A 10022-nucleotide genomic window follows, 5' to 3' on the forward strand; every position below is an offset into this window, starting at 1 on the left:
AGGGAACATAGGTTCTACTTTGATAAGTGACCATAGAGATGAATTGCATTGGCACAACAAGCATGGAGACTCAAGGAAAGCTAGAAAAATTTGTGAGCTGAATTGAGATCTGAAATTTGCAAGTTATGTTGTGAGTTATATTAGATCAAAATCCCTTAATTGTTACTCTCTAGAAATTGTGTTAGTTGAGGAAAAGTCCTATGGACTTAGGTTTTTCTTATAGCCATTGAGAAATCCTTTAACAAGGTGACATTCCAAGTGAATGTTCTAAAGTCCTTTAACCAGGCACACTCCTAATAGGGTGTTTGAAATCCCTTAACTGGGTCACATTTAATAGTTTTTTATAGCCTTTAATAGGGTAGGCCTTTCATAGGGCATCACTTTGGGAGAGTGAGAAACAAAGTAGCATGTTACTAGTGGTTTTTCCTAAATTAGGTTTCCACCTAAATCACTATGTTATGTGTTGATCTTTCATGTTTTATTTCTGCATGTTGATTTATTAGTAACTTGCAAAGAAGAATGTTTAGCTTGGATGCATGGATAGTTTGAATGGGCTCACTATACTTAGTGAAAAAGTTTTATTAGGACATTTGGACCTTGAATAACTGATTCTCCTCCCCACCTCTTAGATATTCTAAAGCATTTCTAACAATTGGTATTAGAGAGTTTTGAAGCTCAACAAAGATAACTTCACTGCATGGAAAAGTTTTATGAGGCTACACCTTGGATCTATAGGTGATCATGCACAAAAATCAATCATAGTGGAACATGTTGATCTAGCTGGTGTCCCTACTGTAGAAGATATGAAGAAAATGAAGGAGCACAATCAAGCAATGTTGGAGATTGCCTCTATTCTCAGCCATGCTAAATTTGATGACATCAAGCGATGTACCTCTACATTCAAAATGTGGAAAGCCTTTTCAAATATTTATGGAGGAGATCAAAACATCCAAAGAGAAAAAAGAGAAAGCCTCAGAGGAAAGTTTGATGAAATGAGAATGGAGGAAGGTGAGAACATTTCCTAATATGCCTCTAGAATAAAGGAAGTAGTAAGTGCAATAAGAAGTGCAACTGGTGTTTTAGATGATGAAACTATTACTAGAAGAGTTTTCAGAGCCTTGCTCCCCATCTATCCTATTAGAGTATCAGCCATACAAGAGTTAAGATGCATACCAGGAAACAAACTCACTCTTAAAGGTATAGTGGGTAGGCTTACTGCATTTGAGTTATCTAACATTGATAACTATAGACTTGACAACCTTGAATCTACTTTCAAGGTCAAGCTATTATTGAAGGACACTGAAGAGGTGAAACCAAAGAAGAAGAAAAGAAAGATAAAATATGCATCCAATGATAGCAACATAGATGAAGAAGATGTAAAATAGTTGGAAGCATTGCTAGCTAGAAGATTCCACAGAGGAAAAGGTAAATTCAAATGTAAGCTTCCTATTATTTGTTTCAATTTCAATGAAGTAGGTCATATTGCTGCAAGGTGTACACAAAAGAAGAACTACAAAGAAGGCAACAAGTATAAGAATAAAAGAGAAGATGATAGTAGAGACTACAAGGACAAAGGCAAAAAGTACTACATCGTTGAAGAAGAGAATTCTAATGAGGTAGTCTATGTAGCCATGAAGGATGAGTTAGATGAAGATGAGGCAACAATATTGGTAACCTATGTAAACAAGAATGACAGATGGATCATAAATAGTGGACACTCACATCACATGATAGGAGACAAAAGTAAGTTTGTTACTTTTACTTAATATGATGGAAATAGTGTTAGATTTGGAAATGATGCTCCATGTCTAATCAAAGGAAAAGGATCCATTAAGCTTATAGAGAAAATACCATGTGACAATGCATATTATGTTGAAGTATTGAACTACAATCTTCTGAGTGTGGCAGAACTAGGCAATGTAGGCTACAAAGTAGAATTTGGAAACAAAATTGCCAAAATCTATGACACTAATGGAAATCTGATAAGAAAAGGAGTAATTTTTTTTACCTAGATATGGAGGATGCTACTTGTCAAACTGTAAGATTTGATGATGTGTGGCTATGGCATAAAAGTCTATGTCATGTCAACTTTGATAATCTGATTAATATCAACAATATGAAGAAAGTTAGAGGTTTGTCTAAATTGAAGAAGCCTGACAATACATTGTTCAAACAATGTCAGCTAGGAAAGATGACAAAGTCAAGTTTCAAAAGCAAAACCTATACTTCCAAAGAAATACTAGAGTTAGTCCATATTGATTTATGCAGCCCAATAGAAGTGAAAAGTTACAAAGGAGATAGATGTATAATGTTGTTTGTGGATGACTATTCTAGAATGATGACTATCATGTTCTTAAAGCAAAAGTCTAATGCATTCCAAATGTTTAAATGGTATTTGGCCAGGGTTGAGAAAGAAATAAGAAAGAGCCTAAAGTGCTTAAGATCAGATAGAGGAGGTGACTTCACATCAAAGGAATTTGAGATATTGTGCAATGATAAAGGAATTAAGAGACAAACATCAACACCTAGAACTACCCCACAAAATGGAATTGCAAAAAGGAGGAATAGATGAGTGATAGACTATGCCAGAACATTGATGATGGAAAATAATGTTGCTCTAAAGTACTAGAGAGAAGTTGTAGCTACAGTTGTCTACAACCTGAATCAAGTACAAATCAAGAAAGGTACTAATGCAACACATTTAAACTATGGTATGGTAACTCACCTAATTTAAAACATTTCAAAGTGTTTGGTTGTAAGTTCTATATTCTCAAAGATTCTAGAAATGGAAAGTTTGATGCAAAAAGTGATGAAGGCATATTCCTTAGATACTCCACTAGAAGTAAAACATATAAGTGTTTAAATACTAACACTAACAAAATTGTGGAGAGTGCAAATGTAAACTTTGATGAGCATAAAAAAGTTCAATAATCCATCAAGAAACCAAAAGAGTACACATATTTTTTATACTTCTGTAAAGGAATGTGTGCTAAAGAAGAAGCTAGCAATCAAGTTGGGAATCAATAATAAGTTTCAGTATCTATTGAGTCACAACTAGTGAATGCCAAGCTACATTTAGATGTCAAGTTGTAGAATGAAGAAAATGTACATTCTGATTCTAAAATTAGTACACATGAAGGAGATGATGAGTTATCAAAAAGAGATGTGCATAGTGACTTTGATGTTGAAAGACCAAACATGGAAACAAGGACAGAGACAAGGCTATCCAAGTATGTGAGAATGCCTCATCCTGCTAAAAAAATCATTGGTGACAAGGAAGCTAGACCAATGACAAGAAATAGACTAAGAAATGAATCTTTTCTGCTAAGCAAGACTGAATCAAAAATAGTGAAAGATGCACTACAAGATGATGATAGGTGCAAAGCTATGGAAGAGGAGATAGAGTAGATAGAAAAGAACAAAACTTGGACTTTAGTTCCAAGACTAGTTGATAGGACTATGATTGGTACCAAGTGGGTGTTTAAGAACAAGCTTGATGAGAATGGTGAGATCACAAGAAATAAGGCAAGACTAGTCTGTAAAGGTTATGCACAAGAAGGACTGGACAATGGGGAAACATTTGCCCCTATTGAAAGGATGGAAGGAGTTAGAACTCTACTTGCATATGCTAACCAAATGTAAGTAAAGTTTTCTTTTCTAAATGGTATACTGGAAGAGGAAGTCTACATAGAACAACTAGAGGGATTTGTTGATGAAAACAACAAGTATCTGGTTTATAAACTGCATAAAGCACTCTATGGTTTGAAACAAGCACCTAGAGCTTGGAATGAAAAACTTCACAAATATCTAGTGAAGATAGGTTTTGAAAGAATAGATGACAAAAACAACTTGTACATCAAGTCAAAAAAAGGTAAGGATATTCTAATATCAGAAATCTTTGTTGATGATATAATATTTGGAGGAAAGGATGCACTATGCAAAGATTTTGCTGATCAAATGAAACATGTGTTTGAGATGTCAATGTTTGGGGAAATCAAATTCTTTGTTGGATTGCAAGTATATCAATTCAAAAATGGCATAATTGTGAATCAATCAAAATATATCAAGAAGATACTCAAAAAATTTGGCCTAGAAGATTCAAAACTAGTTAGTATAGTAATGATAATAGGACATAAGTTATCCAAGAATGATGAATCAGATGAAGTAAATCAGACAATGTACAAATCAATGATTGGAAAGTTATAGTATGTTGTACATAGAAGACTAGACATTACATTAGGTGTTGGAATAGTAGCAAGATTTTTTGCAAAGCTAAGAGAAAATCACCTTATGGCGGTGAAAATAATAATGAGGTACCTAAAAGGAATAGATAACTTTTTCTTGTACTAGAAGAGGATTGAAAAGTTTGAATTGAATGCCTACACTGATACATATTGGGGAGGTAATATTGATGACAAAAAAAGAACCAATGGAGGAGCACTCTTCTTGGGAAGAAAATTAGTCACTTGGACTAGGAAAATGGAAAGTTGTACCTCATAGTCCATAGCTAAAGCTGAGTATGTTGTTGCTGCCATAAATTGTACAAATATTATGTGGATCAAGCACCTATTGAAAGTTATGAAGGAAGAGATAACTGAGCCTATGATACTCTATTGTGATAATACAAGTGCCATCAACATATCAAAGAATCTTGTAATGCATGCCAAAACAAAGCACATTGTAATTAAGTATCACTATGTAAGAGAACTAGTGGAAGACAAACAAGTGGAGATGGAATATATAAACTCAAAGCAAAAAATTGCTGAAATCTTCACAAAATCATTACCTAAAGATTATTTTGAGTATCTTAGAGGCAAGTTAGGGGTAATGCCCCTATCAAAGCATGTTTGAGCAGAAACAAAATTACCCTACATCAAATGAGTTGATTGTTGATATGATATAAGTTGATGCAGAGGATATTTATTTTAGGTTTTTCCTAAAGTAATTAATATGCTAAAATTCCAAATTAGTCATAAGCATGATGATAGAGGGAGAAGTTGTAATCTGCAAAGTCTACATCTACATAATTAAATATGCTAAGTCTTTGGCATTATTGTCAAAGAGGGAGAAATAGTAGAAACTAATCAGACATGTAGAGGGAGAAATAGGAAATCTACAAGATTAGATGTGTAGAGGGAGACATAGTAGAAAGGAAGGAGAAAGGAAACATCAGCTAAGAAGGGGATAAGCAGAAGCAAAGAAATCAAGATAATAGATCAAAGAGGGAGTAGAACGAAAAAAGAAGCAGACAATGTGTTAGCAAAGAGGGAGATATGAAAGCTGATGAAAATACAAATGACAACAAATTTATTTTTGGAATTTTTAACCTAGTTAGTATTTTGATAACTTGGTTGATCAGTTTGGTTTGCCATTAATGCCAAAGAGGGAGATTGTTGATAGGGAATGTTTTCAATCATTGTTTTGTCAGTAATGTCAAACTTTCTATTTGCTAGAATGACAATTTCTTATAAGATCCAAGTACTATCACATAGTTGATTAATGAGGAGGATTTAATCAATAAGATATAACAAAAGCACCTAAGGGAAAGGTTGAGTTATGATGTTGTAATGAAGTATAAGGATTAATTAAGGAAATGGTAAAATGATGTATTATTAATATACATGAAGATACAGAGGTTAGCTACACTTAAAAAAATTAGAAGAATAAGTTGTAAGAAGGTTGTCTGCAAAGTTTGACTAAATTCATTAGTGGGTGTCGAGCAAGTTAGTTCATGCCAAGAAAATTTTCAATAAGTGCTAGCTAAATGAAAAATCTAGTGTGTGCCTAGTGAAATAGTTTAGGTGTTGAGCAAATAGTAGGTTCAAAAAAAGTTTAGGTGCTAAGCTAGAAAAAATGTAATAGGTACTGAGCATCAATAAAACTTAGTTGATGTCGAGTGAATCCACGAGAGGTGCCAAGTAACATAGTATGTGCCACGTATTAGTAATTCAATAGTACTAAGCTGCTACATTATTTGAAAAGTCAAAGATTCACCAGATCTAAGCTGATAAGGTTGTTACCTTGAATTTTGTGAACTAGGTGGAAGATAAGGATGTTGAGCTAGTGGTATAGAATTTTAGATTAACTATTTTTAGGTGAATATAGGTGGAGTCCACATGATGTTTATAGAAGGAACAAGATGGAGGGAAGATACATTTTATCTTACCTAATCTATTCAAACCCAAAAAATGAGTGGGAATATTAGAGTGGGAAATGCATTCCAAACTTCTACTTAAGGAGTTACAAGTCAAGAATCAAAGTACGAACAGAGAGTGTGGTTGGAAAAAGTGTGTTATGTCAAGGAGAAGGCATTGAGAGGGAAGAACAGAGGACAGTGACTTTGCTTCAATAAGTGACCATAGAGATTAATTACATTGGCACAACAAGCATGGAGACTCAAGGAGATAAAGCTTGAAGGGAAGACAAGCTGTCAAAGCTACAAAGACTGAATGCCAACAAATTTGTGAGCTAAATTGAGATTTGAAATCTACAAGTTATGTTGTGAGTTATATCAAATCAAAAGCCCTTAATTGTTACTCTCTAGCAATTGTATCAGTTGAGGAAAAATGCTATGGACTTAGGTTGGTCTAACAACCATTGAGAAATCCTTTAACAAGGTGATATTCCAAGTGAATGTTCTAAAGTCCTTTAACTAGGCACACTCCTAATAGGGTGTTTGAAATCCCTTGACCAAGTCACATTTAATAGTGTGTTGTAGCCTTTAACAAGGTAGGCCTTTCATAGGAAATCACTTCAAAAGAGTGAGAAATAAGGTAGCATGTTACTAGTTGTTTTTCCCAAATTGGGTTTCCACATAAATCATTATGTTATGTGTTGATCTTTCATGTTTCATTTATACATGTTGATTTATCGGTAACTTGCTAAGAATAATGTTTAGCTTGGATGCATGGTTAGTTTGAATGGACTCACTATACTTAGTGAAAAAAATTTATTAGGACATTTGGACCTTGAACAACTAATTCAACCCCCCCCCCTCCCCTTGACCCCAGGTATTGTAAAGCATTTCTAACAAGATGATCATAAAACATCTCTTACAAAAGCAATTTTGAATATTCTCAAAAATAGAGTATGTTATTGAGTTGAACACACATGATGGAGACTAAAGATTGTTTGAACTTACATTTTGAGTATTCAATTTTGATTGATAAGTGTTTTTGTCACTGATGCCAAAGGGGGATATTATTTACATTAGAGTCAAGTTTTTTTATTAGTGACACACACACTTAATCAAATGGTTAGTGGTGCAGGAGCACCTACATAAAGAGTTCTTTTTAAATTTTAATTTCATTTCCACATGTACATATGTCCATTATGCATTAGGTTGTTGCCAAGTTTTAGTCATTTTTTATTTGCAGCAATTGTCGAGTACTAATAATTTTGAAGTTTAAGCCGAGTTGAGGTTATCCCATGTCATGTGAACACTTGGGTTTGCATGTTATCCTATCTCTCTTTATAGTGTGCCAAGTTCCATAGTGTGTTCTAAGCTATTCTTCATGTGTTGAGTTACCTAGTGTATGCCCAATGACTCTTCATGTGCCGAGTTATCTTGTTGATGTCAAGCATTAGTATTTTGGATGTGAATTCTACATTTTTGGTGTGAGCTGACTTGCGGGATTTATTTCAATCACAAAATTTATAAGGAGATATTTTCTTGGGATGTGTCCAAAGCATTGTTGGGTTGGTCTTCCTATTTTGTAACAATCTAGAATGTTCTATAAGTCATTTTGGCAAGAGATCTTTTCATGGGATGTGTTTAGACAATTGTTGGGTTAGCCTTCCTATTATGTAATAATATAGAATGTTCTATAAGCCATTTTGGCAAGTGTAAATAGAGTATTTGGGCTTAGAGTTAGGGTAGATTAGTGGAGATCAGTAGAGATTCATAGAGATTGGTAGATTTGAGGGAGTCTAGAGCTTAACATCAAACTTTAGAAAGTTTGTTGCATATGTGTTTGAAACTATAAATTTAATGTTGGATCTCAGATCTTGAATGTATTTTGTATCTATTCATAACCTAGAAGGCCTTACAACTGGGCATGTATGCTAATCATTTGTTGAATCAACAAAATAATATTGTTCTCTGTGTGGTGCTAGTCTCTTTTGTGTTTGTTTTCATTGAGTTACTCTGCAAGGTTGGTTTGGATTGTTGGGTGTGTTGTTGGCCCTAGTTAGTCCCTTCCCTCCTTGTGTCAGGTGGTCTAACTATACATTATTATTGATATTAGAGCTTGGGGAAAGATCCTAAAATAATTGGGTTTTATATCAGAATTAGAGTTTGGAGCTAAGACATCAAACATGGTCACCAGTGCTGAATTGGCAAAGAAGATGCAAGAACACGAGAAAACCAATAAGTGGTTATTGGATGAACTTGAGAAGTTGAATGGATAGATAAAGAAAAGATTAAAGGTTTCCTTAGAGCAAGAGGAAGAAGGGGAAGAATAAAATTCCCTTGCGTAGGAGGTGGTTGACATGCTTCTAGACTAGAGATACTTCATAGAAGCCCTTGAAAGAGTTTGCAAGAAGGATGCCAAATGTGACCTACCCATCTTTTTAGGAATGATGGATGCTGATGATATTGTGGATTGGATATAATCCTTGAAAAACCTCTTTGAATGTGAATATGTAGCAAAAAAAATATAAGGTAAATATTTCCAAGTCAAAGTTGAAGGGAGCAACCCTCACTTCATGAAATTTCACCCAAGGAGAAAGGGTCAAAGAAGGTAAGAACATGATAACTTCATGGGGAAGGATGAGTGCCAAGGTAAGATAAACTTATATACCTAAGGATTATGAAATCCAACTACATAGAAGGAGACAAAGTTTAAGACAAAAGGAGCTAGATGTCATAGCCTATACCAAAGAATTTCAAAAATTGAGCCTAAGGGCAAAATATAGTGAATGTGAAAGTGTAAAAGTTGCTAGATATCTCAATGGATTGAGATTGAATATTCAAGAAGAACTTAATCTATTTTGTCCTAATACAATTTAGAAATATTGTCAATTAGCATTAAAGGTGGAAGCCAAATTGAAGAGAAGACAAGAAAAAAATAGCACAGGAAGAAGAAGAAACCAAAGGGAAAGAGAAGGAAAATTTTGGGGTAATTTTAGAGGTAGAAGAGGCAATTCAAGAGGTAGGTTTGGTGGTAGAAGGGAAAGTCCAATAACTTGCTTCAATTGTAATAAGGAGGGACAATATGCATCTAGGTGCCTGGATAGAGCTAGTACAAGTTCACAAGGTGAAAGAAGAACACATTTGGTACAAGATGATGAATACAAAGAGAATGAGATGGCTGATTTAAATAGTGTACCTAAAAGAGGAGAAAATTTTATGATGAGAAGAACACTTTTGAATGTGCCTACTACCATGGAGCCACCACAAAGGAAGACCATCTTTAAGACTGCTTGCAAATCAAGAGGTAAGGTATGTAAAGACATTATTGACTAAGAATCTACTAAAAATTTAGTTTCTCTTGAGATGGATCAAAATTCAAAACTTAGGAGAGTACCTCATTCATTTCCCTATAAGGTTTCATGGCTAACAAAGGGTCCACAAACTCTTGTAAATGAGCAAGCATGGGTTGATTGTTAGATTGGAAAGTATAAGGATAGAAATTTTTTGATATAGTTGACATGGATGCATGCCACCTATTATTTGGTGAGCCTTGGAAATATGATCTGTAGGCACAAAACGATGGAAAACTTAATGTGTACACCATCAAAAAGGATGGAAAGGTGATTAGATTGATTCTATTTGTTGATCATCAAGAAGTGGAAGAGAACAAAGAGAGGGGAGCAAAAATATGATGGTTAATAAGAAGGAGTTCTTACAAGACATGAAGGATGAACCCAATTCTTGTTTTCTTTTGATACTTAAACCACAAACACAAGGATCAATTGAAAATTACAAGAAGAAGGCTGAAACAAAAGAAAGGCCATTCCTAGTGAAGTGAAAGAACTTTTAGGTAAGTATGAAGGTTTTATTTTAGAAGGCATGCCAAAAT

Source organism: Cupressus sempervirens, chromosome 1 (assembly GCF_028749045.1).
Source record: "Cupressus sempervirens isolate cs-2001-9-10 chromosome 1, ASM2874904v1, whole genome shotgun sequence".
Lineage (NCBI taxonomy): Eukaryota > Viridiplantae > Streptophyta > Pinopsida > Cupressales > Cupressaceae > Cupressus > Cupressus sempervirens.